General features: G+C 48.3%; 1 protein-coding gene across 6 annotated transcripts in view; it reads left to right on the top strand.

Annotated features, from left to right (window-relative positions):
• BICD1 (BICD cargo adaptor 1) overlaps positions 1 to 27,428 on the top strand; it is a 726,242-nt gene that overhangs the window by 53,375 nt on the left and 645,439 nt on the right. The gene's annotated exons all lie outside the window — the stretch shown is intronic.

Here is a 27,428-nt window from a genome sequence, read left to right on the forward strand (position 1 = left end):
CACTGTCACTCTGAGTACCCACTTTATACACACTTTCACCAGGACTCAGGCTACCAGGACTTTTCTCATGGCTGTCTGCTACTTTGGCATACTAGTGCTATATTAAAATTATTACCATAAAGCAATCAGTTTAAGAAAATTCACAGATGCAGCAGGTAGGGTGCTCGGGCCCTTTTGCTCTGAAATCCTCCAGTGACAGTAAGGAGCTCGATAAATTGCCAATTACCACCTCTTTAAAAGCAGAAGACCACAAATTCTATAGAATCAGGTTCACTGTTTGGCTAGGTGTCATTCATTTTTATATATTTTTTTTTAGGTTTAATTAGACTTGAAAAAAAATCAGACATCATATAAATAAACAGTTGTAGCGATACCTGCACACTCTGTCGTCTCCCACTTCGCGGGCGAGTAAATAGTACCTACACATCTAGGGCCGGATTCACAAAGGGCCTACGCACTCGTTGCGGAGTGTTACATTTTTCCCCAGATATAACATATATTAATTTCCCTCTCGTATTCTTGAGTGTATTGCACTCCTTGATTTCTGTGCAATATCCTTATTTGCCAATATAAAACCTAGGTTGATCATGCGTTTCTTGCGCCATGTTAAATCTGAATTCCCCTATATATCCAGCAGCACTAGAGGTGCTGGCCTGTCTATATGTGTGCCTGCTGCTTCTTCTCATCTGTTTCTTACGCCCTCCCACAATGTTTGGAGTTTTTTTTAGCATTTTTATAAATTTATGTAGGAAAGAACCCTTTTAATCACAGGTGCGTAGGCATATATCACCTCTAGCCCTACCTATTTTATGTAAGAGTACCCTGGTGTAATACACCCCGGGTGATATTTTTAGTTGGATTAGGCAAAAAAGAGCTTGTATAGCTACTTCTCATGGACATTGCAACGCCTCCCTCCAATCGTTTGTCTAGCTCTAATAAAGCCGTGTGCCACTGAAACTGCAATTTTGTCTAGTGTGCGCTGTACGTTTCTAATCTATTTATTATATGTGATGGAGATTGCCTTTGTGGTCATATGGCTATCCAATAACCTTCCAGGCAGGAGTCCTCTTTGGTTTCCTTTCCCAGTGATATCCTTGCTTGCAACACATGGATTAGTTGTAGGTACTGAAATTGTTGTGTGGCTCCCATGTCATAATTAACCCTAACATGTTCAAATGGTACTTTAGCGTTTGCATAATGTAAAGCAATGTAATGTAAGGTGTATTTGTAGAGCACTGCTTGTCACCTGTGAGTGTATCCAGGTTCGTTCCACACATCCTCCACTGTGGAGAGGCCAATTGTATCCCGCTTTCTGGAACCTGGTAATTTTGTAACTGGGCCCATTTTTGTACCAAGTCATTGGGGGCTCTTCAGTGTTAATCACTTCTCCCATGCAAGAAAATGAAAAGCTTGTGTGAGCCATAATACAAAGACTGAGGGATCACAGTTTGTTAAATTAGAGAAATGCGAATTCCATGAAACCACAGTTTCCTTTTTGGGCTATGTCTTGTCGGCACAAGGGATTAGCATTGATCCATAGAAGGTAACGGCAATCACACAGTGGAAGTCCCCTCAGACAGTCTAAGGAGTACAGGCATTTCTGAGGTTCGTTAACTTCTACCGCAAATTTATCAATCATGTTTTCACCTCAGCCTCCCCATTACCAGGTTATTGCGCAAAGGTATGAAGTTTTTGTGGACAGAAGAAGCAGCAAAAGCATTCCAACTACTAAAGATGGCTTTTACTTGTGCCCCCATTTTCCAGCATCCAGATCCCACCCAACCATTCATTGTTGAAACATACACCTCTCAGGTTGTGATGGGTGGAGTTCTGTCCAAAAGGGAAACAGGGAAACTGCATCCAGTAGCATTCTTCTCCCAAAAATTGAGTCCCCCTGTAACCAATTACACAGTGGGTAATAAGGAGTTGTTGGGCAATAAAAGGGCCTTTAATGAATGGCAACATTATTTGGTGGGTTCCTTTCATACTTTCATGATCCTAAAAGATCACAGAAACCTGCATTTTTTCAACTCAGCCTGTGCCCTGTCCAAGGGGCAATTGCGCTGGACTCAGTTTTTTAACAATTTCGATTTTATTATCCAATTTCAATCAGACTGACAACATGGTAAGGCCACTGCCCTTTCTCATTTGGAGTACGAAGTACACAGACTCGCAACAAAATATCCTCACATTATACCGGTTAACAAATTTTAGGGTTGTGTATTCTGAAAAGCAGTTCATTCAGGAAGTGCCTATGGCACAGAAAACCAAAGAAACAGAGGCTGTTGCTCATACGCATAATGGCCAAAAGGTATACAATCTAGTTTATGTCCAAGGGGGCTTATACATTCCCACTATCTCCTTTCAACAACATGCCTTAGAATGGTGCCATACACATATTTTACTTGGGCATCCAGGGGAAAGGAAAACCTTAAAACGTCTTAAGAGATACCTTCGCTGGCCCACTCTCACCTCGGATACTAAACAGCACATACAAAGATGCAGTACATGTGCACAAAGTAAGAGATCTCATCAAGCTCCAATAGGGTTGTTAACCCCGTTACCCACCCCCCCTTGGCATACCATTTCCATGGATTTTATGGTTGAATTGCCCAAAACGGAACAATGTCATTCAACGATTTTGGTTATAGTGAACTTTATAACCAAAATGTCTCATTTTATCCCTATCAAGGGTTTACCCACCTCTAAAGAGTTGTCTGAGGTGTTCTTGCCTCCATGGTCTCCCATCCATCATCATTTCTGACCCAGGTTTTCAGTTTGTTCCCGAATTTTGGAGCGGGTTGGGTGACACACTTACAGATAGACATTCATTTGTCCTCAAGCCACCACCCACAGACAGACGGAGAGGGTGAATCAAAGTCTATAACAGTACTTAGGGTGCCAGCTGTAGCATAACGCCACAGATTGGGATGTATATATTTGGACTGCAGAATTTGCCTTACAATAGTGCCATTCACAGCTCTACCAACTATTCTTAATTTTTTCTGTAACTATGGTTTTCATCCCTGTTTTCTATTGCTCCCTTCCTCACTCACACCAGTGGTACCTGCTGTACAGAACTTCATTGAGCATGAGCATGAAATGCAATAGGCGGTACAAGAGAATCTAAAACAGGCCAAGGTAGCGTACAAAAAATATTCAGACCAACATCACAGGCCTAGTCCTGGCTACAAAATAGGTGACAAATTATGGTTATACACACATCTAATTGCTTTGAAAGGATCACAGAAATTCAAAGGTTGATATATTTGGTCTTACAAACTCTTAGAAAATCAAAAAAGTTGCACTGCAATTGGAGTTGCCCTATATGTTACGGATACATCCTGTATTTCATGTTTCTTTCTTATACTCTTTTCTCTTCCTTTCCCCTCTTCCCCTTCGGTAGGGGTTGACTTTGTCAATAGTTGTTGCATCTCGATTGATAGGAAAGTTAGAACCTAGCAACGTTGCCTCCTCTCACTCCCATGGAAAAATCTAGGTGAGATACTGACATCTGGGCACCTATCCGTATCCATTCGGACACAGCCTTTATAGTAAGGGCAAATAACATTGGCTGAAAGGGGCAGCCTCCCACGTACCCCTCTGTATCGGGAAATCCTGACATAAGCTTTCATTTACTTTAAGTCGCGCCCTGAAGTTCGTATATAGCCGTTTGACCCATTTCAAGAATTTGAGGCTTAGTCTCATTTTGTTCATGTGGTCGAAGAGGAAAGGTCATTCCACTTAATCAAATGCCTTGTTTGCGTATAGCGAGACTGTGGCCAGTTGTACTCCCTGTCCCGTCACAGCAGCAATGTTGTTGTATGCACAGCGAAGGTTGATTTTTGTGGGTCTGTGGGACATGAATCCATTCCGGTCTGGGTGTACCAGATCTAGGATCATATCCCTCGGTCGGGTTGCCAGAACTTCGGCTCGCATTTTTGTGTCTGAGTTGAGGAACAATATTAGTCGTTAGGAGTCCCATTTTTCCATGAGTTTCCCTACTTTGTGTATAAGTACGATTGTTGCAGTGTATAGTCTCTAGGGAGCATTCCTTTGTGGTATGCCTCACAGTACCTCTTATGTAGTGGTGGGATTATTTTACTTGCCATTTTCTGTAGGAAGTCCGCACAGACTCGAGGTTTTCCCAGGTTGCAGTTGTGCGAGTGGCCACTGATCTTCTTTCCTTGTTAGATCTCCTGAAGCTCCGATTCCCTATGACTCGCTAGGTGCTTGCAGGGATAATCCTGGACAAAGTCTTATAGGTCTGGTTCGGATATGTGCAATTTCTCTCAATAGCAGCAACTATGTCCTTGCTTCTCCCAACTGTCATACCGTCTGGGGCTATTACTTCTCGTAAATGGTTCCTATTCTTTTCTCTACTGCTGAGCCATGCTAGGACTTTTCCTACCTTGTCCCCTGCTTCAAAAATACACTTTTGCTTAGCTGTGTAGGTTAATTTGAGTTTGTCGGTTGCTAGCAAGCAATATTCCTCCATTTTCTATACTATGCAGGCTTTTGTTGTCTCTGAGGGTTGCCTTAGATCTAAGAGTTCCCTTTCCACTTCATTGCACTGTCCCTCTCTCTTCCCTTTTCCCACCACTTCCCCTGATATTATCACTGCCCATATTATGGCTCTATATGCCTTCCATAGAGTGGATGCGCCTCTCATTGTATCAGCAATAATGGTCTGTCGCCTTGTATAGGCGCTCTACTTCCTTTTTATCTGTCAGGCGCCATGCAAACGTCTTCCATTCTCCCCTTCCTTGCTGCTTCCAACTTCCTAGTTGAATGCTTGGAGGTGAGTGATCGGATATTCCCCCCCGCTTGTACTCCCTAAATTTATATAGTGTTGAGGTCGGGGTGAAGAAATATTTTATACGGGAGTGGGTGTTGCAGTAGGAGTAGCATTGGCGTGACTGTCTAAGTGTGCATCTAGTACCATATTAAAATGCCCTCCTAGTATGATCATAGCTTGTGGCAGTTCTGTGAGTATTCAACCCAAGTATTGCAGTGTGTTTGTAGTTCTGGTGGGATACAGATGTTGATGAGTGCTATTGTTTCCCCTTACCAGTCTCCCAGTGGTGCTGTGCATCGTCCCAGGTCATCCTTCCATTCTCTGGCCTGGCCACTGTAATCCCCTTGGGTGTTATGAGCTAGAAACCCAGCTGCTCCTTGTCAGCCCTCAGGCCTTTTCCAGGTGCCTCTTTAATTCTCTCTGGGGCCTGGCTCAATACAGATGCAGAGCTGCCTCTCCCTTGTGTCCTCCCACTGTGCTGTGTTCTGGGCTTTACCCCTATCGTCGCCCTTGTGCTGTGGGCTCAAGGCCGGAACTCTTCCTGCCATCTATGGTTCTCCACTGGGGCTTTCGGTGACTCGGGATTGCCTCCATGCTGCCCTCCGTGGTCTGTTTGAATACGTGGGCAGTGCAGCCTCTGCCAACTTGGGCCGCGCCACTGATCGGGTGCCATTTCTTGATATGTTTATCTCCCTCCAGTGGTTGTCGCAGCTGTGCCGGTATCTTCAGGGCCCCTGAGCTTCGCAAAGATTTTCTGCTGCGCGCAAAGGCTCTGGGGACTCTGGACATTTGTTTTCACGGGCATTGGACTCAGAAGCTCAACATTCACACACAGTAGCGGCCGGTGTCTGTGCAAAGTGACAGGGTGGAGGGAGTGGGAGGACCAGGGACGGACAACAATAACAGATAAATAATAAACAAACTTACCGGATCAATGCTCCAATGGTCCTCCCTGGCTCCGTGACTGTGCACAGCAGGCACAGGCTCCCAGAATCCCCTGGGCCAATCCTGATGCTGCATTAAAGCAGCGTCAGGTTGACCTGAGGGCCGTGGACTTGCGCTCTCAGGTAGACTGGGAGCCTTTGCCTGCTGTCTCCAGCCAAGCAACGCAGCTGGGGTTGGAGAGAACTTCAGTGCGCATGGCGGTTTGCCGGCCAAACCGTCATGCATAGTGACAACCAGTGCACCTACCACTCCCCCTCTGCCTGTCATCCCTATGGCCCCACCGGCTAGACTGCGCTATGGAGAAAAATAAAATGATAATAAACAAATGTTTATTATTGTTTTATTTTGCATCTTTTGACTGCTGGCAGGGCGGCCACGCTCCTCCGTCATAGCAGAGGAGCCGCCGCTGTTCACACAGCCGTCTCCATTCATCCCTGGCCACGTCTCGTAGGTGTCATTCTTGATAACTTCTGCACGCTGTACTACCAGCGATGGTGAGCCAACGTCATGAAAGTGCCTTCCTGTGCTGTATTTAGGTTTTTTTTAAAAGCCTTGTGTACGGCCCTGAAGCAAATCCTAGTCCACCTAAACTGAAAACAAGGTCTACGCAATGTTACTAGTTTCAATTTAGCGTCTTCAATGAAAACCATTTATGAACTGCCATCATATTTTCTTGACATGGAGGCAAATGCCCAGATTAATCTCCGGTCTTTCGGCAAAGGACAATAAACGTTCTTTGCATATCTTTTATTATTAGAAAACCCTTTTCCACTTCTTAAATGACAAATATACAGTGCCTAATTTGAGCCAGTGGTTTCTGGTGCTGAGCACCGGCACTTAATTGTCAACACCAGTGCTTGAAACAGTCTGCCACAAGGTGGCGCTGTCTGGCTAATTTTGAAATGATCAGAACACCAGGTAGTTATTAATTCATTATACATAAAAAATGACAATTACCTGCCACCCAAGTCATTCTTATAGCTTTGGGGGCCTGAAATAGTCTGAATTGCCATACTTCTAGGAGTGTGATGGTTAATAGCTGTGTTGTTTCTATCGTTGGCAGCATGGCAGGGGGAATGTGTCGTGCAAGCTGCAGTGGCCTGCTGACGAGTGCTCTGGCACTTATTATTTTACAAATTAAGCACTGCAAACGTAGTGTTGTTTCGGAAGGAAGATAATGCAGATGAGAACTGGCGGGGAACAGAGTGAAGGGCAATCAATACCTTTCAGTAGCAAAGTGATGCGGAGATATTCAAATGGCTTTGCTCTTAATATGCTGAGGGAACTGTGGAGGAAAATACAGCGCGGGAATATGTTTTCAGACTTATGATATGAAGGTGGCAGATCTGATTTAATATGCTAGTTATTGGTAAATTTGTTAGATGATTTAAGAGGTTGACATGAGGACACTTCCTTTGCCTTACACTGATTTATTGACATCCTATGCTACTACTGCTGGGCGAACTGGCCTTCTGCAAGGGTTCCTCAACACACTTCCTACTCTCTTTTTGCCTTTTTCGCATAACTCCTGCCCAGCTCGTCTACAGGAAATTGGGTTTAGCCTCCAGACTCTGGGATGGGGTAGGATCCTGTACGTAAGTGTCCTAGTGTCTGTATCATGACATCACAACTCAACTCAATGCCCATGATTGTAACTACATCACAAAAATAATCCTTGAGGATTTATTCAACTTCTGTTAATCAATTCAATAGTCACCGCAGTGAACTTAATTTATCAAATACTCAGATACAGAAAAAATATATATACAAAAAGAGGACCACAGTTCATTCTTTTGTATTTGTTTTTATCTGAAATGATTCTTTTTACTTTATAAATATTTTCATTGGTTTCATACGTAAACATCCGGAATACACAAATTAAATTCGAACATTGGCAACACAAACTACTGTCTTAGTATAAAAACATCAGCAGTAGTTATTGACACTTTTCTCTCCAATATGTACCATCCACAGTTGGTCATATAATTTCAGCAATTGTAATATATATTGACAACAAATGAAATTTCTTTGCGTCAAAACAGTGTCATAGCGTCGACGTTTCGGTCTCTTTATCTGTAAGATTATCCACCGAGACCATCATCAGGACCAAAGTTGCACCATGTATCTAGTATAGAAATACATACGTATATTAAATAACACATAATTTTCAACAACATCTGAGTAATACTTAAGGTATTGCCATACACCAAAGGAAGACAGGTCGTCTGGTGTGTTGTATTTACACCATCAAAATGGGTGCACAGGTACTAAGTCCCCAAGAACTATATAGCCACCAGTGTACAAAACACAAACCACAATGTAAGCCGTGCATTATTAATAGTGCCACACTTCTACCTTAAAAACACCCTGTAGTGCAAACACTATTAAACACTTACTCCTTCAATAAAGATTTCTCTCTCATTAAATTGTCTCGTTTTTCAAGGGAGCACTAAATTTAAAAGACAACCAAAGAATATATTAAAAAACGAGGAAACAAACTCTACAATCCCAGTCAACAGAACAAGAAAACACCTGAATACCACTACGGAAGACGATTACTTACAATGAAGCAGTTGCTTTCGTCCGTGCTTCCGTACTCTGAAAGTAACCAAAAGCAACGAAGTCAAAAAAATCAAAAAAATCAATAAGCCAAACGGTCCACTCAAACACGTCTCACTATTCCCTAATAGCTCTAGACTTATATAACTCTATATCGCGTGTCCAGCTTACCTCGTAGACTACCCAGTTGCCTTCTCCGATTCCACTCGTCAAACAAGTCCGAGCAGCAAGCTCGGAACAGGGCGGAAGTCAGTTATATATCCGGTAGCGTCATAGACTCCCAAAGACAGCCGCCGGCTAGTGGAAATGGATCGGCCATCTTGGAGTGTGGTTCTCATTAACTACAGGATCTATCATTCAACAGTATTGACAAGTAAAGACAATAGGGGTTTACTGCTAAAACCATACCATCTAATAACGGATGATGACACCACTAATCCGTTATACTAGCGCTACAGTATAGAATAACCAATAGCACTTGGAACATATCGGTTTATCTATCGCTCTTCAGTTCAAAAAGACTGCACTTTCAGAATTAAAATGTCCCGGGTCCAGTGGGTCAACCTGTCATTTCCTGACACAGTTTATATGTCATGTGGCCAGTCTAATCATAACATCAGAAAACTCAACAAACTCTCATAAACTCTCAAAATAATGAGCCCAAAGATAAGAAGACTAGTGTAAAAACAATAGTAATCCTGGCTCACTAGAGACTCGAAAGTCTCCTCAACAATTCCAACGTCCATATAGATCGACAAAACCAGATGGCTATATAGTTCACAAAGTTGCCAGAGTTTGCCATTCAATGTATGAATTTAGTCCCCTCTCCACTGTTTTAGCAGACCAAATCCACCTGTTTTCCTTCAATGTAAGTGATCTATCCACATTTTGTCTACGTTTTGTGTTTTTTACAGTCTCTAACACAAACCATTTCATTTCTGAGGGAGTATATTCTTTTGTCATATAGTGTTCCACCAGGGGTGCTGTGACTACTTTGCATCTAATGCGTGATTGATGTTGGATTATACGCTTTTTGATCTCTTGTGTTGTTTTACCAATATAATAAAGAGCACAGGGGCATTCAATACAATAGATCACATTCCTGGTAAGGCAATTGGTATGTTGCCGCAATGTCCATTCTTTTCCATTTATGACTAACCCTGGGCGCGACACTACGCTTCGCCCACGTAGTGTACGTAGCGCTGCCTGCTTCGCAGTTTTCGAAGTAGGCGAAGCAGGCATCGCCTACGCACACTACGTGGGCGAAGCGTAGCTGCCTGCCGCCCACCACCCGCCTCCCGCCCGCCGTACTTTTAAAAGAAAAAATTAATTTGTAATAAAGGAAATTAGGCACTTACCTGACGCGCGGCGTCTCCCGGGGCTCCCTCTTCCTGTTTTTCAATTTTCCTGACTAATGCGCATGCGCGGACGCCCGCGCATGCGCATTTCTCGCAAGAAATGCGCATGCGCGGGCGTCCGCGCATGCGCATTTGTCAGGAAAATTGAAAAACAGGAAGAGGGAGCCCCGGGAGACGCCGCGCGTCAGGTAAGTGCGGCTTTAATTTGCTTTATTACAAATTAATTTAATCTTTTAAAAGTAGGGTGGGTGGGTGGTGGGTGGCGGGTGGCGCGTAGTGGGGCTACGCGAAGCGCGTAGTGTGCGTAGATTTGGGCACACTACGTGCTGCTTCACGTAGCCCCACTACGCCCACTACGCCCACCCTTATTTATGACACAAGATTTAACCACCGAAGTTGTGGGACAGGCTACACAGTGTCCACAGGGGTAATGGCCCATTAAGGGGGGTAATCCCCATAGATTTGTCAAGGTAACAGGGGCTGGTTCTTTATATGCCCTCACAAGAGAGTCCCTCAGATTTCTAGCCCTCTTGAATGCAAAGCGAGGTATTGCCAACTGTGGTTCTACCTTCTGGATCAGATGCCAGGCCTGGTACTATGATAGGGAGGCACTTCTACAGACTAAGGATGATCCAATAACCACACAAGAAACGATCACATGTGTAACAACATTTGGAACCAAATCCAATTCAATAAAGAAGATTGTGACAAAAAACTGGCATCTGATCCAGAAGGTAGAACCACAGTTGGCAATACCTCGCTTTGTAATGTAATGTAATGTAATGTAATGTAATTAGGTTTTGTATAGCGCTGGTTGCACTCCATGGAGCATCTTTGCGCTTCTGAGTAAGAAAAAAGGATCAGATGAAAAGATTCTTATGATGTTTCGGAGATGGAGTGTTATATCAGATTTTTACATTTTGTGTCAGATAACGTATAAATCCAAGTTTTGAGGGTGCTTCTGAAAGAAATTTCTGTGGAAGTTTGCCGAAGGGAGGACGGCAGAGAGTTCCAGGCTTTGGATCCCAAAACTGCCAGGGACTTGCCTCCTTTGGTTTTAAGTCTGAACTTAGGGATAGTGAGAAAATTCTCATTTTGAGATCTCAGACATCGTGCAGGGGCATAGTGTTGGAACATGTTTTCAATGTATTTGGGTCCTGTTTTGTTAAATGCCCTAAAGGTAATTAGCAGGATTTTAAACAACACCCTTTTGTGTATTGGCAGCCAATGCAGTATGTTCAGAGCTGTTGAAGCTGAGGTCCTTCTTTTCCAGCCCAACACTAATCTGGCCGCTGCATGTTGTACCATTTGCAGTTTATGGCATACTGTCCTATTTGTTCCCGCATATATACTATTACAGTAGTCAATGCGGGAAGTAATAAGGGCAACCGCCACCGTCTTTCTTGCTGCAAAAGGGATCAGATCGAAAAATTTCCTAAGTCCCTTTATTATGCCGAAGCAGATCCCTGCCACGGCATTTGCTTGTTGTTTAAAGCTCAGAGAAGGGTCAAATTTTATTCCCAGATTACGGACTGCATTTGCTGTATTGGGAGGGACGGTGGCGTCTTCTGGCCACCATAGAGTTGGGTTGAAGGAGTTGTTTGCATTCAAGAGGGCTAGAAATCTGAGGGACTCTCTTGTGAGGGCATATAAAGAACCAGCCCCTGTTACCTTGACAAATCTATGGGGATTACACCCCTTAATGGGCCATTACCCCTGTGGACACTGTGTAGCCTGTCCCACAACTTCGGTGGTTAAATCTTGTGTCATAAATGGAAAAGAATGGACATTGCGGCAACATACCAATTGCCTTACCAGGAATGTGATCTATTGTATTGAATGCCCCTGTGCTCTTTATTATATTGGTAAAACAACACAAGAGATCAAAAAGCATATAATCCAACATCAATCTCGCATTAGATGCAAAGTAGTCACAGCACCCCTGGTGGAACACTATATGACAAAAGAACATACTCCCTCAGAAATGAAATGGTTTGTGTTAGAGACTGTAAAAAACACAAAACGTAGACAAAATGTGGATAGATCACTTACATTGAAGGAAAACAGGTGGATTTGGTCTGCTAAAACAGTAGAGAGGGGACTAAATTCATACATTGAATGGCAAACTCTGGCAACTTTGTGAACTATATAGCCATCTGGTTTTGTCGATCTATATGGACGTTGGAATTGTTGAGGAGACTTTCGAGTCTCTAGTGAGGCAGGATTACTATTGTTTTTACACTAGTCTTCTTATCTTTGGGCTCATTATTTTGAGAGTTTATGAGAGTTTGTTGAGTTTTCTGATGTTATGATTAGACTGGCCACATGACATATAAACTGTGTCAGGAAATGACAGGTTGACCCACTGGACCCGGGACATTTTAATTCTGAAAGTGCAGTCTTTTTGAACTGAAGAGTGATAGATAAACCGATATGTTCCAAGTGCTATTGGTTATTCTATACTGTAGCGCTAGTATAACGGATTAGTGGTGTCATCATCCGTTATTAGATGGTATGGTTTTAGCAGTAAACCCCTATTGTCTTTACTTGTCAATACTGTTGAATGATAGATCCTGTAGTTAATGAGAACCACACTCCAAGATGGCCGATCCATTTCCACTAGCCGGCGGCTGTCTTTGGGAGTCTATGACGCTACCGGATATATAACTGACTTCCGCCCTGTTCCGAGCTTGCTGCTCGGACTTGTTTGACGAGTGGAATCGGAGAAGGCGACTGGGTAGTCTACGAGGTAAGCTGGACACGCGATATAGAGTTATATAAGTCTAGAGCTGTTAGGGAATAGTGAGACGTGTTTGAGTGGACCGTTTGGCTTATTGATTTTTTTGACTTCGTTGCTTTTGGTTACTTTCAGAGTACGGAAGCACGGACGAAAGCAGCTGCTTCATTGTAAGTAATCGTCTTCCGTAGTGGTATTCAGGTGTTTTCTTGTTCTGTTGACTGGGATTGTAGAGTTTGTTTCCTCGTTTTTTAATATATTCTTTGGTTGTCTTTTAAATTTAGTGCTCCCTTGAAAAACGAGACAATTTAATGCGAGAGAAATCTTTATTGAAGGAGTAAGTGTTTAATAGTGTTTGCACTACAGGGTGTTTTTAAGGTAGAAGTGTGGCACTATTAATAATGCACGGCGGAGGAGGAGCCTAGCGCGCAACCAAGATGGCCGCGTAGGTGCGAGGCTCCCGAGGACCACCACGACCTCCTGAATTAATCCTGGCTATATCCTGTCCTTGTTGAGGGGACTGCATCGGTGAACCCGAGCTGAGGCGCCATCCGTTTTTCCTTTTCGAATCGGACCCCGGACACCGGTGGGAGCACCGATTGAAGGTTGCGGCCTTCTCCGCGCTGGCCCCCCGGATTGGAGTAGTGGGGCGATCCGGGGACAAAGCGAACAACAGCGGCGGGCAGGGCTGGGCGACTCGCGTATCCCGTGCTTTCACTTTCGCTTTTGCGCTCTCCTTGCCCTCAAGCGAGGTAGGGTTGCGGAGCGGGGTGCGCTGGTGTGGCCTTGTCCAGGTGTCCGGCTGACCCGCCGGCCGTGAGTCGTCCTGCGGCCCAGTGGTCGCCCTCCCCCCCCCGGAACCCGTGAACTGGTTTACCGGCCCTTTCGAGGAGATTGGCACGACGGTGGGAGAGCAGGCATGTCCACCAAACAAGATGGCGACCGGGCGAAGGTGAAGACGACCCGCCGCGGCCCGGCGCCTCAATCCAACAGTATGGACCGCTACACCCTCCAGAAGGGATCTCCGGAGACATCGCGCACATCCCCGGCGGGCCCGACGGAGGCATCTGCTCAACCGGTGGATCTGACCCTCCGGGACGTCATGGGCGCCATCGCAGAGATGAAGGCCTCGGTGGACCAGCGCTTCGACACCTTAGCGCAAAAGATAGACTCGGTCCTGGTGGATGTTAGCCTCGTGAGGGCTGACTTGTCCAAAACCAACGACCGGGTCGATTCCCTGGCCCACACCACGACGAGCCTCACGACGGACGTGGTGGCCCTCCAAAAGGAGGTGCGCCGGCTTGGCCAGGTGAGCGCCCTGATGGACCGGCGACTGGAGGATTCCGAGGGTCGGGCCCGGAGGAATAACGTTCGCATTGTGGGAGTGCCGGAGGGACGAGAGGCGGAGGCGGCAGATCTTTTTGTGGAAGAATTGATCCTTACCCATCTTCAGCCCCGGGGGCTGAGTAAGCTTTTTGCGGTGGAACGTGCTCACCGGGTCCCTGGGGGCAGACCTAAGGCCGGTGCCCCGCCGCGGCCTCTCATTGCCCGGATTTTTAATTTTCGGGACAGAGACGCTATCCTGCAGACCTCCAGGCAACAGGGACCGGTCAAGCTCGATAACATGGATGTGCATTTCTACCCAGACTTTACTCCGGCGGTCCAAAAACTGAGATTGAGTTTTATCGGAGTTAAACGTCGCCTACGGGACCTGAATCTTAAGTATTCAATGCTTTTTCCAGCTAAGCTAAGGGTGGAGGTGGATGGGCGCACGCACTTTTTTGACCGACCCGAGGCGGCTGGGGACTGGTTGGACACTCTGCCTGGAGATCGGGGCCGAGGGGGTGGGGGGGGTGCGGTTGGCGGGGAGGGCCCGCCGGATCAGAACTGAGGGGTGAAGAATAGGCCTTGCTCTGGACAACATTCCTTTACCATTTACTGATCGTTTATGTTCCCCTCCGATGGAGGTCGTGTGGGGTCTGTTGGGGGCTTCCCTCCTCCTCTGGGGGACTAGTTAGTTTTTCATCTATGGGGCGACAGGCACACTGCACTTTGGGGGGGCTGTCTGGGCTCATGCAGGGGTGCAGGGAGGGGGGAGTTCTGTTGGGATGGGGGGGTGGGGGGGGTGTGTCGTTTGTTTGCACCGCAAGGCAAGCCCTTTACTGTATTGTTGCTCTCGAGATGCTCTGTGGGGGACGACTGATTGCTTCTACGTATGATGGGGGGTAGGGATTTGACTGTGTTGTCATGGAATGTTAACGGTCTGGGGGACAGGATTAAGCGTGGTGTGGTCCTGCAGTACCTGAAACGTATCTCACCAGATGTTATCTTCCTGCAGGAGACACACCTTATAGGTAACTCCTTTCATGCCATGAATCGGCGAGGCTATCGTTTGGTGGCCCACTCGGGCTTCACCTCGGGCTCGCGGGGGGTGGGTATCATGATTAAGAACTCGCTCCCGTTGGAGATTGATGAGGTGCGCCATGATGAGAGGGGACGCTACACTGTTCTGGTGGGTAGAATGGAGGGTAGAGTGTTTGTTCTTATATCAGTGTACGTCCCGCCTGGGTTACAATCTACTACATTTGCGGATTTGGGGCGCCTCCTCCTGGACCTCCCGGGTGGCCTGCTGGTGGTTGGGGGGGACTTTAATGCGGTAGTTTCTGGGTCTCTGGATCGCCATCCCCCTAGGGACCTCCCCCGGGCACAGGCCTGGCTGTCCGGCCTTTTAGATACTCTGGGCCTGGTGGATTGCTGGCGACTAAAGCATCCCGCGCAGCGGCAATACACCTTCCACTCGGGTGCCCATGGTAGCCTCTCGCGGCTTGATTACATCCTTGTCCCGGCGGCCTATGCTGGGAGGGTGGGAGAGGTGTGCCATCTGGCGCGGGGCATCTCAGATCACTCCCCAGTACTGTTACACTTCGATGTCTTCCCTAGGGGGGGGGGCAGGGTGGCTCCAATCAATGCTTGGTACTTGCGTGACCCCACTATTCGTGCCGACTTGATCAAATCCTTACAGCGATACTTTGATGAGAATGTGGGGTCTGTCCCTTCGGCCATCTCCCTGTGGGAGGCTTTTAAGGTAGTTCTCAGAGGGGAGGCCCTCTCCTTTATCTCCCAAGCCCGGAGGCGCGAGCGGGAGGAGGTAACCCGGGTGGAGGCCGAAATTGCGGAATTAGAGGGTGACCTGGGGAGCGGGGTAACCGACGCCAAGTTGCATGTTCTGCACCTCAAGCAGGCGGCCTATAGGGCCCTCGTCACGGAGGCGGCCAGGGGCCTCAGTAGAGAGCAACAGGGGCGACTGTATGATGTGGGTGATAAGGCTGGTAAATTGATTGCGTGGTTGGACAAGAGGGAGAGAGCGAGTCGTGTGGTTCCTTTGCTTGAGGGGATGGATGGTGTGCCTGTTACCGAGCCGGAAGCCATTGTCTCCTGCTTCGCGGATTACTTCCGCGGGGTGTACTCCCCGGTTTCTCCCTGCTCGGAGGAAGATTCCCATGCCCTGCTTCGGGACATCGCGCTGCCCTCCCTCACGGTGGAGGACAGGGATTTGCTGGACGCTCCTCCCACCTCGGACGAAATCGCCCTGGCTATTCGCTCGGTCGCATCCGGCAAGGCCATGGGCCCCAATGGTATCCCCATCGAGCTCTACAAGCTACGACCGGATGTACTGGCGCCCCACCTGCGCGCCATGTTCCTGGCGGCCCACTCGCAGGGTTCCCTCCCGCCGGACCAGCGTCTGGCCACAATCGTGGTGATCCACAAGGAGGGGAGACCCCGTGAGCGGGTTACATCCTATAGGCCTATCTCGCTCTTGAACGCGGAGCCCAAAATCCTCGCCAAAGTACTGGCCAACCGGCTGGTTGGCGTGGTGGGCGATTTGGTCCACCAAGACCAATCTGGCTTTATACCCCATCGCAACACGGCTCTTAATCTGCGACGCTTGCATGGGGTGCTCGCGCGTGTCCCGTTTGTGCGGGAGCCGGCCATCTTGGCGTCCTTAGACGCCACCATGGCGTTTGACACGCTTGAATGGCCATACATCTGGGCGATGCTGGCGAAATTTGGATTTGGACCGGGTTTCATTAGCTGGGTCAAATTGTTGTATTCGGGCCCATTGGCGCAGGTGGTGGTGAATGGGCGAGTCTCGGCCCCCTTTGCGCTGGGGCGGGGCACGCGTCAGGGTTGCCCCTTGTCACCGCTCCTGTTTGCATTGGCCTTGGAGCCCTTGGCGGAGTGGCTGCGGTGGCACCCCTCCATCCGTGGTCTCCGCTGGACCCCCGAGCATGAGGACCGCGTGTCCCTCTACGCCGATGATATCCTTTTGTATCTCGCCTCCCCGCGTAACTCGCTGATTGTCCTGGTTGATGTTTTGCGCTCCTTCGGTCGTAACTCAGGCCTTGTCATCAACTGGGCGAAATCCTGCGTGTATGTGCTCTCCGGGGAGGCTCCGGCCCTACCACGGGACTGCCCGATCCAGATTGCCTCCCAGGGGTTCCGGTACCTGGGTATATATATTACTCTAGACCCGGAGGTCCGTTACGAGCGGAACTTGCTGCCCCCCCTCCAGCGCTTGCGGGAGGACGTTGCGCGCTGGCGGCGTCTTCCGCTTTCGCCGCTTGGCCGAGCGGCCTTGTTTAAGATGATGTCCTTGCCGCGCTTTCTGTATGCGCTTCAGAATACGATGGACTTGGTTCCGGCGCGCTACTTCCGTGAGGTGGAGAGCCTTCAGCGGCGCCTGTTCTGGGACGGGAGGCCGCGTATTGCTCTGGCTAAATTGACGCTCCCGTGGTACGATGGGGGGGTTGCCCTCCCGGACATTAAACGGTATTACTGGGCCTCCCAGCTAGCTGCAATTAATCATGGCCTTTACGGGCCCGCCTTGAACCCGGCATTTGAAATGGACAAGATGCTCCTGCCCGGTGGCGACTACAATTGAGCGCTCTACTCTGGCGCGCCCGACTCCCGTCTGACGGGACCGACGCGTGTCATGGTGCGTGTCTGGCACGCGGCTAATGCAGCGATGGGGTGGAAGGACCGTTTGACCCGGGCGACACCGCTATATGCGTCTGAGAGGTTGGGCTCCCTGTGGACATCGAAGGGCTTCGAGAAGTGGGACACGATCGGAATCAGCACGGTGGGAGATCTCTGGACGAGGGGGGGATTCAAAACTTTTGAGACGCTGCAGACGGAGTTTCAGCTGCAAGGCAGTGAGTACTTTCGGTACTTACAAGTCCGCCATGCGCTGGGCTCCGTCTTCCCGGATGTCGCGTCCATTCCGGAGTCTTCCCCCCTGGAGGACCGAGTGCTGGATGGCCATGTCCCAGACAGCACGATCTCCCTTATATATAAGAAGCTGATCAACGACAGATCGTGCCTGCTGACTAGTCTCCGCGAGGCCTGGGTTGCCGACGGGTTGGAACTGGACGACGAGGACTGGATCTCCGCGGTGGCCTCTCCGAAGGAGGTGGCCATCCCGGCTCGCCTTCGCTTCGTCCAGCTTAAGATCCTCCACCGGGTTTACGTGACGGGGCCAAGGCTTCTACGTATGGGCTTTGCTGGTGACGGATTGTGTAAGCGTGGCTGTGGTGCTTTGGCAACCTTCATGCATATTCTGTGGGAGTGCCCAAAGGTGGAGCGATTCTGGCGTGGTGTGCATGAGGTCCTGCGTGTGGTTACGCGTGTCGCGCTGTTGCCTGAAGCGAGGAGATGCTTGCTGAATGTGTGGGAACCAAATGACTATTCGGTCCCGCAGAAGCGGTGGGTGACTCTGGGATACATGATAGCTAAGCGTGACATTGCTCAATTGTGGGGATCCCAGAGGCCCCCGGCGGTGTTGGCCTGGAAAGAACATATGGATTGGTGTATGTTTCGTGAAAAGGTAGTGTATGTGGCGAGGGGTAAGCCTGGGGCGTGGGTGAAAATCTGGGGCCCCTGGAACGCCTACCGCGGGGGTATTTGTGAGCCGCCACTGCCACTGGCCGCCTCACCAGCTCCGTCCCCCTAGCCGACCCCCTCCCCTAGCCGCGGGCATGTGGTTTCCCTGTCCCTGATCTATTCCCATCCCCCTCTTCAGAGTTTGGCTGCTGGTTGGGATCCCCCACTTAAGGAGCACGTGCCGTCACTTTGGATTGCGGATTGCCTTGCGGGTGTGGTTTTTTGTGTTGTTCTGTTTTGAAAAAAAGGAAACCGTATTGTGGGCTTGGGTTATGTGGCCTGCGCTATTGATATCTCCTGATTTACCGATCTGCACCGCCAAGAGACTCTTACTGTAGGTATGTCATATGCTTCTGCCACTCTAGCGGCCGGCCGGATGGTTGTAGGCCCATACCTGTAACCTTTTTTAACATGTAATAAACGGTTTAAAAAAAAAAAATAAATAAATAAATAATGCACGGCTTACATTGTGGTTTGTGTTTTGTACACTGGTGGCTATATAGTTCTTGGGGACTTAGTACCTGTGCACCTATTTTGATGGTGTAAATACAACACACCAGCCGACCTGTCTTCCTTTGGTGTATGGCAATACCTTAAGTATTACTCAGATGTTGTTGAAAATTATGTGTTATTTATTATACGTATGTATTTCTATACTAGATACATGGTGTAACTTTGGTCCTGATGATGGTCTCGGTGGATAATCTTACAGATAAAGAGACCGAAACGTCGACGCTATGACACTGTTTTGAAGCAAAGAAATTTCATTTGTTGTCAATATATATTACAATTGCTGAAATTATATGACCAACTGTGGATGGTACATATTGGAGAGAAAAGTGTCAATAACTACTGCTGATGTTTTTATACTAAGACAGTAGTTTGTGTTGCCAATGTTCGAATTTAATTTGTGTATTCCGGATGTTTACGTATGAAACCAATGAAAATATTTATAAAGTAAAAAGAATCATTTCAGATAAAAACAAATACAAAAGAATGAACTGTGGTCCTCTTTTTGTATATATATTTTTTCTGTATCTGAGTATTTGATAAATTAAGTTCACTGCGGTGACTATTGAATTGATTAACAGAAGTTGAATAAATCCTCAAGGATTATTTTTGTGATATACATTATACCCAATTCCTTGGGGTCAAGTGGGTTGCCCTATTGTTTGATATACATGATTGTAACTACTGCAGACAAATAAAGCATAGGTCGAGCCCTCTGGAGTCCCACGCTTGAGCCACAGTTTACATCCGGATTCCTGTAGCACGGAGTCAACCTCATGAGGTATGGTTGGACTCATTTTCACCCAGTTGAAATGCTGAACTTCACAAGAGTTGTTTTTACTTCATGGAAATAATTATGATTGAAGGTAATTAAGTAAACCTACAGGACACAGAATACACAAAAACATTTCAATTTCAAATGAAACTGAAAAATTAGTCTGCTTGTTGCTTTTGAAATTATGAACAAAGCAATCCAATGGTTAAAGCGTTGTTTTCCAAACTCACAGGAGGCACCATGAGCTTCAATCACCATAAACTCCATTGGCCCTCATTGTGATATGGATGGGAGAGGGGATGGAATCTCATATTCCGGCAGGTACCCACACGCCTAATTTCAGCCATTACGAGTTAGATTCCCTGGACCTGGGAATAATGGGTGAAACTCTGCATGTTTTCCCTGTATATAATGTGTGTTCCACTGATACTTTCCACCTGCTCGAAGCAAGTGGTTAATGCCAAAATCAGGCCCAGAGTTACCAGACCCACTAATCGCGGGTGCAGGGGCACAGGCCCCCTGTGGTCAGCTGAAACTCTGGCCAACTGTAATGTGTATTTTTTCCAGTTAAACATTTAAATGTAGGAGAAAAGGGGGGTAAGGCCCTACGGACTGTGCTGTGCTCTCCAAAGACCTGATTCTATAATAAGCTATTCATTTGGTGGCAAGTCACTCCGAATTAAAGGCCTGGTCCTTGATATTCCTAGAAATAACCCAAGAATGGGTTTCCAGCTTGCTTATCCCTCATAAGTGCCGGACTCAATTCCATCCATCCATCCATGAAAGGTTCATGTGTAGGAGTTCCTTATTTCCTTTTGCCATTATTTGTGTTATACACACAAAGGTAGATACATCTCAAAATAAGTCCTTTAACCAGCAAATCCACACCCTGCAATTTCATCCTAGTGGAAAAAACTGAAAAAGTAAGCAGATTGTCGCTGACTTTTTTCTTCTTTTTTATTGTTCTTTTTCCTTGATACTTAATCCTTATAACATACACAACGAAAAACAGCCAAAGTGTGTTTCGCCCCTCTGCGGCACGCAGGCCTGGGGCTTTTACAAGGCTCAGGAGTTCATAAATAGTCTGTATCATGGTCTTAAGAGATCTCGCCCCTCTGCGGCACGCAGGCCTGGGGCTTTTACAAGGCTCAGGAGTTCATAAATAGTCCCTATCATGGTCTTAAGAGATCTCGCCCCTCTGCGGCACGCAGGCCTGGGGCTTTTACAAGGCTCAGGAGCTCATAAATAGTCCGTATCATGGTCTTAAGAGATCTCGCCCCTCTGTGGCACGCAGGCCTGGGACTTTTACAAGGCTCAGGAGCTCATAAATAGTCCGTATCATGGTCTTAAGAGATCTCGCCCCTCTGCGGCACGCAGGCCTGGGGCTTTTACAAGGCTCAGGAGTTCATAAATAGTCCGTATCATGGTCTTAAGAGATCTCGCCCCTCTGCGGCACGCAGGCCTGGGGCTTTTACAAGGCTCAGGAGTTCATAAATAGTCCGTATCATGGTCTTAAGAGATCTCGCCCCTCTGCGGCACGCAGGCCTGGGGCTTTTACAAGGCTCAGGAGCTCATAAATAGTCCGTATCATGGTCTTAAGAGATCTCGCCCCTCTGCGGCACGCAGGCCTGGGGCTTTTACAAGGCCCAGGAGCTCATAAATAGTCCGTATCATGGTCTTAAGAGATCTCGCCCCTCTGCGGCACGCAGGCCTGGGGCTTTTACAAGGCTCAGGAGCTCATAAATAGTCCGTATCATGGTCTTAAGAGATCTCGCCCCTCTGCGGCACGCAGGCCTGGGGCTTTTACAAGGCGCAGGAGTTCATAAATAGTCCGTATCATGGTCTTAAGAGATCTCGCCCCTCTGCGGCACGCAGGCCTGGGGCTTTTACAAGGCTCAGGAGTTCATAAATAGTCCGTATCATGGTCTTAAGAGATCTCGCCCCTCTACGGCACACAGGCCTGGGGCTTTTACAAGGCTCAGGAGTTCATAAATAGTCCGTATCATGGTCTTAAGAGATCTCGCCCCTCTGCGGCACGCAGGCCTGGGGCTTTTACAAGGCTCAGGAGTTCATAAATAGTCCGTATCATGGTCTTAAGAGATCTCGCCCCTCTGCGGCACGCAGGCCTGGGGCTTTTACAAGGCTCAGGAGTTCATAAATAGTCCGTATCATGGTCTTAAGAGATCTCGCCCCTCTGCGGCACGCAGGCCTGGGGCTTTTACAAGGCTCAGGAGCTCATAAATAGTCTGTATCATGGTCTTAAGAGATCTCGCCCCTCTGCGGCACGCAGGCCTGGGACTTTTACAAGGCTCAGGAGCTCATAAATAGTCCGTATCATGGTCTTAAGAGATCTCGCCCCTCTGCGGCACGCAGGCCTGGGGCTTTTACAAGGCTCAGGAGTTCATAAATAGTCCGTATCATGGTCTTAAGAGATCTCGCCCCTCTGCGGCACGCAGGCCTGGGGCTTTTACAAGGCTCAGGAGTTCATAAATAGTCCGTATCATGTTCTTAAGAGATCTCGCCCCTCTGCGGCACACAGGCCTGGGGCTTTTACAAGGCTCAGGAGTTCATAAATAGTCCGTATCATGGTCTTAAGAGATCTCGCCTCTCTGCGGCACGCAGGCCTGGGGCTTTTACAAGGCTCAGGAGCTCATAAATAGTCCGTATCATGGTCTTAAGAAGAGATCTCGCCCCTCTGCGGCACGCAGGCCTGGGGCTTTTACAAGGCTCAGGAGCTCATAAATAGTCCGTATCATGGTCTTAAGAGATCTCGCCCCTCTGCGGCACGCAGGCCTGGGGCTTTTACAAGGCTCAGGAGTTCATAAATAGTCCGTATCATGGTCTTAAGAGATCTCGCCCCTCTGCGGCACGCAGGCCTGGGGCTTTTACAAGGCTCAGGAGTTCATAAATAGTCCGTATCATGGTCTTAAGAGATCTCGCCTCTCTGCGGCACGCAGGCCTGGGGCTTTTACAAGGCTCAGGAGCTCATAAATAGTCCGTATCATGGTCTTAAGAAGAGATCTCGCCCCTCTGCGGCACGCAGGCCTGGGGCTTTTACAAGGCTCAGGAGCTCATAAATAGTCCGTATCATGGTCTTAAGAGATCTCGCCCCTCTGCGGCACGCAGGCCTGGGGCTTTTACAAGGCTTAGGAGTTCATAAATAGTCCGTATCATGGTCTTAAGAGATCTCGCCCCTCTGCGGCACGCAGGCCTGGGGCTTTTACAAGGCTCAGGAGTTCATAAATAGTCCGTATCATGGTCTTAAGAGATCTCGCCCCTCTACGGCACACAGGCCTGGGGCTTTTACAAGGCTCAGGAGTTCATAAATAGTCCGTATCATGGTCTTAAGAGATCTCGTCCCTCTGCGGCACGCAGGCCTGGGGCTTTTACAAGGCTCAGGAGTTCATAAATAGTCCGTATCATGGTCTTAAGAGATCTCGCCCCTCTGCGGCACGCAGGCCTGGGGCTTTTACAAGGCTCAGGAGTTCATAAATAGTCCGTATCATGGTCTTAAGAGATCTCGCCCCTCTGCGGCACGCAGGCCTGGGGCTTTTACAAGGCTCAGGAGCTCATAAATAGTCCGTATCATGGTCTTAAGAGATCTCGCCCCTCTGCGGCACGCAGGCCTGGGACTTTTACAAGGCTCAGGAGCTCATAAATAGTCCGTATCATGGTCTTAAGAGATCTCGCCCCTCTGCGGCACGCAGGCCTGGGGCTTTTACAAGGCTCAGGAGTTCATAAATAGTCCGTATCATGGTCTTAAGAGATCTCGCCCCTCTGCGGCACGCAGGCCTGGGGCTTTTACAAGGCTCAGGAGTTCATAAATAGTCCGTATCATGTTCTTAAGAGATCTCGCCCCTCTGCGGCACACAGGCCTGGGGCTTTTACAAGGCTCAGGAGTTCATAAATAGTCCGTATCATGGTCTTAAGAGATCTCGCCTCTCTGCGGCAAGCAGGCCTGGGGCTTTTACAAGGCTCAGGAGCTCATAAATAGTCCGTATCATGGTCTTAAGAAGAGATCTCGCCCCTCTGCGGCACGCAGGCCTGGGGCTTTTACAAGGCTCAGGAGCTCATAAATAGTCCGTATCATGGTCTTAAGAGATCTCGCCCCTCTGCGGCATGCAGGCCTGGGGCTTTTACAAGGCTCAGGAGTTCATAAATAGTCCGTATCATGGTCTTAAGAGATCTCGCCCCTCTGCGGCACGCAGGCCTGGGGCTTTTACAAGGCTCAGGAGTTCATAAATAGTCCGTATCATGGTCTTAAGAGATCTCGCCTCTCTGCGGCACGCAGACCTGGGGCTTTTACAAGGCTCAGGAGCTCATAAATAGTCCGTATCATGGTCTTAAGAAGAGATCTCGCCCCTCTGCGGCACGCAGGCCTGGGGCTTTTACAAGGCTCAGGAGCTCATAAATAGTCCGTATCATGGTCTTAAGAGATCTCGCCCCTCTGCGGCACGCAGGCCTGGGGCTTTTACAAGGCTCAGGAGTTCATAAATAGTCCGTATCATGGTCTTAAGAGATCTCGCCCCTCTGCGGCACGCAGGCCTGGGGCTTTTACAAGGCTCAGGAGTTCATAAATAGTCCGTATCATGGTCTTAAGAGATCTCGCCTCTCTGCGGCACGCAGGCCTGGGGCTTTTACAAGGCTCAGGAGCTCATAAATAGTCCGTATCATGGTCTTAAGAAGAGATCTCGCCCCTCTGCGGCACGCAGGCCTGGGGCTTTTACAAGGCTCAGGAGCTCATAAATAGTCCGTATCATGGTCTTAAGAGATCTCGCCCCTCTGCGGCACGCAGGCCTGGGGCTTTTACAAGGCTCAGGAGTTCATAAATAGTCCGTATCATGGTCTTAAGAGATCTCGCCCCTCTGCGGCACGCAGGCCTGGGGCTTTTACAAGGCTCAGGAGTTCATAAATAGTCCGTATCATGGTCTTAAGAGATCTCGCCTCTCTGCGGCACGCAGGCCTGGGGCTTTTACAAGGCTCAGGAGCTCATAAATAGTCCGTATCATGGTCTTAAGAAGAGATCTCGCCCCTCTGCGGCACGCAGGCCTGGGGCTTTTACAAGGCTCAGGAGCTCATAAATAGTCCGTATCATGGTCTTAAGAGATCTCGCCCCTCTGCGGCACGCAGGCCTGGGGCTTTTACAAGGCTCAGGAGTTCATAAATAGTCCGTATCATGGTCTTAAGAGATCTCGCCCCTCTGCGGCACGCAGGCCTGGGGCTTTTACAAGGCTCAGGAGTTCATAAATAGTCCGTATCATGGTCTTAAGAGATCTCGCTCAGGTTTTAGGTCGAATTTATAGTCAGACAATGAGTAGTCTGGGTCCTAATGGTCCAAAAAGAGAACCTTAATACTGTGTATCCTAATAACATCTAGTCACTCTTCTCTGTTCTTGTAATCACTGCAGTCTTCGGTCTATTGTCTTTGAAATCTGAATATAAATTGTCAAAACATTTCCATATATTTCTGGAGCAGGGATTATATGTAAAGTTTCAGTCACAGTCAAAATACACCATTTCTGTTTCTGAACTGCCTTATGCAACGTTTTGTGGGTAAATTTAAACAACTTGCTGTAGTATTGAGAGCATCACCAGCCAATGGCAAAATTGAGGTGAGAACCAAAGCAATGACCTTTGATTAAGTAGACTTGCTATCCTGGTTGCTAAGGAAAAGGTAATCGAGTCACAAGGCGTGCAAGAGATATTTGTGAAAGTTGAAAATAACGTTTAGGCAAAATGCTTTCAGCGTTTAGTTTTTTTACCAAATGAAAATTAGTCAGCGAGAAAGGAAGGTCTGGTTTCATCCCATGAGGATCAAAACACAGCTGAATCTGGGACACCTGCTGCAAGAAATGTTTCTAGTGCATCTTCTTTGCACAGTGATGGTGTGAGACACTGAAGAGATGACATGACCAACAAAGATTTATGGTAATGCAGTGCAGATTGTATGCAGTTTGAGTCTGTCATGGTGAACAGAACAATGTTTGACTGGCTGAAACCTGTGTGCGATTATATTAACTTTAAATACCAATTATGGTGTTAGTCCAACAGGGTTTGAGGTAGTGAAAAGTGTGTGAGTGCATGTGTTATGGCTAATTTAGGTCACGCGTAATAGGTATTTTAGATAACTATAACTGGTGAATTTCAGTGGTTTTGTTAGTTTAAAACTTTATGTTTTAACCAACATTTTCACCTATCACGTCCCTTTAACCTTTGGGTCTTTTCTGTGAATTTCTAAGGTTTTTTTAATTTAACGTAAGATATTATTACGAGTCTAAACTATAATGCGACTTTAACCTTTGTTTTGTTCAGTGAATTTCTCTGTTTTTTTAAACTTAAAGTAAGATGTCCATCTCCAAGCATGGCATGGGCTTGGCCGCAGGGCCTGAAGATAGTGTCCCTAATGCTCTGGAGTGAAGTGGCCACCTAGGCATCACCATGTTTACATGGCAGTGATCTTAGTTGAAGTAAGCCCCATTGTGATCCAGTGATAAGTATAGTTTACTATGATTCATTTTGCTGGGAAACTGCAGGCTGGAGTGGCTGCAGATGGACATCTTTGTTCATAGTCACCAATCATTCAATCAATCAATCATGGCATTTGTAAAGCGCACTACATACCCGCGAGGGTCTCAAGGCGTTGGTGTGGGAGGGGAAACCTGCTACTGTTTGAAGAGCCAGGTCTTGAGGAGTCTTCTGAAGGTCAGAAGGTCTTCGGTCTGCCGTAGGCGGATGGGGAAGGTGTTCCATGTCTTGGCAGCGAGGTGGGAGAATGATCTGCCACCAGCGGTCACTCTTCGTATGCGGGGGACAGTGGCGAGGGTGCGGTCGGCGGAGCGGAGCTGGCGCGTGGGGGTGTAGAGGCTGAGTCGGCTGTTGAGGTACGTTGGTCCGGTGTTGTGGAGTGCCTTGTGTGCTTGGGTGAGGAGTTTGAAGGTTATCCTCTTGTTGACGGGGAGCCAGTGCAGGTCTCTCAGGTGGGGTGTGATGTGGCTGCAGCAAGGGATGTCGAGGATCAGGCGTGCGGAGGCGTTCTGGATGCGTTGAAGCCGTTTCAGGAGTTTGGCCGGGGCTCCTGCGTAGAGTGCGTTTCCGTAGTCCAGTCTACTGCTGATGAGGGCCTGGGTGACGGTCCTTCTTGTTTCGGTGGGGATCCACTTGAAGATCCTGCGAAGCATGCAGAGGGTGTTGAAGCAGGAGGAGGAGACGGCGTTTACCTGCTTCGTCATGGAGAGGGTAGAGTCGAGGATGACCCCTAGGTTGCGTGCGTGGTCGGTGGGTGCTGGGGGTGTTCCTAGTGCAGTCGGCCACCAGGAGTCATCCCAGGCCGAGGGGGTGGATCCGAGGATGAGGACCTCCGTCTTGTCCGAGTTCGGCTTCAGTCGGCTCTTCCTCATCCAGTCGGCGACGGCCTTCATTCCTTCGTGGAGGTTGGTTTTGGCAGTGTGGGGGTCCGTGGTGAGGGAGAGGATCAGCTGGGTGTCGTCTGCATAGGAGATGATGTTGAGGTCGTGCCGTCGTGCGATGTGGGCGAGTGGTGCCATGTAGACGTTGAACAACGCCGCAGATGATCCCGGTGGCTTCGGAGCGGAAGGGGGGGAGGCGGACACTCTGTGTTCTGCCGGACAGGAAGGAGGAGGTCCAGTCCAGGGCCTTCTCTTGGATTCCGGCGTCGTAGAGGCGTGTTCGTAGTGTGCGGTGGCAGACCGCGTCGAAGGCGGCTGACAGGTCCAGGAGGATGAGGGCCGCGGTTTCTCCATTGTCTAGCAGGGTCCTGATGTCATCGGTGGTGGCGATGAGGGCAGT

The sequence above is a fragment of the Triturus cristatus genome, chromosome 4_1 (genome assembly GCF_964204655.1).
Source record: "Triturus cristatus chromosome 4_1, aTriCri1.1, whole genome shotgun sequence".
NCBI lineage: Eukaryota > Metazoa > Chordata > Amphibia > Caudata > Salamandridae > Triturus > Triturus cristatus.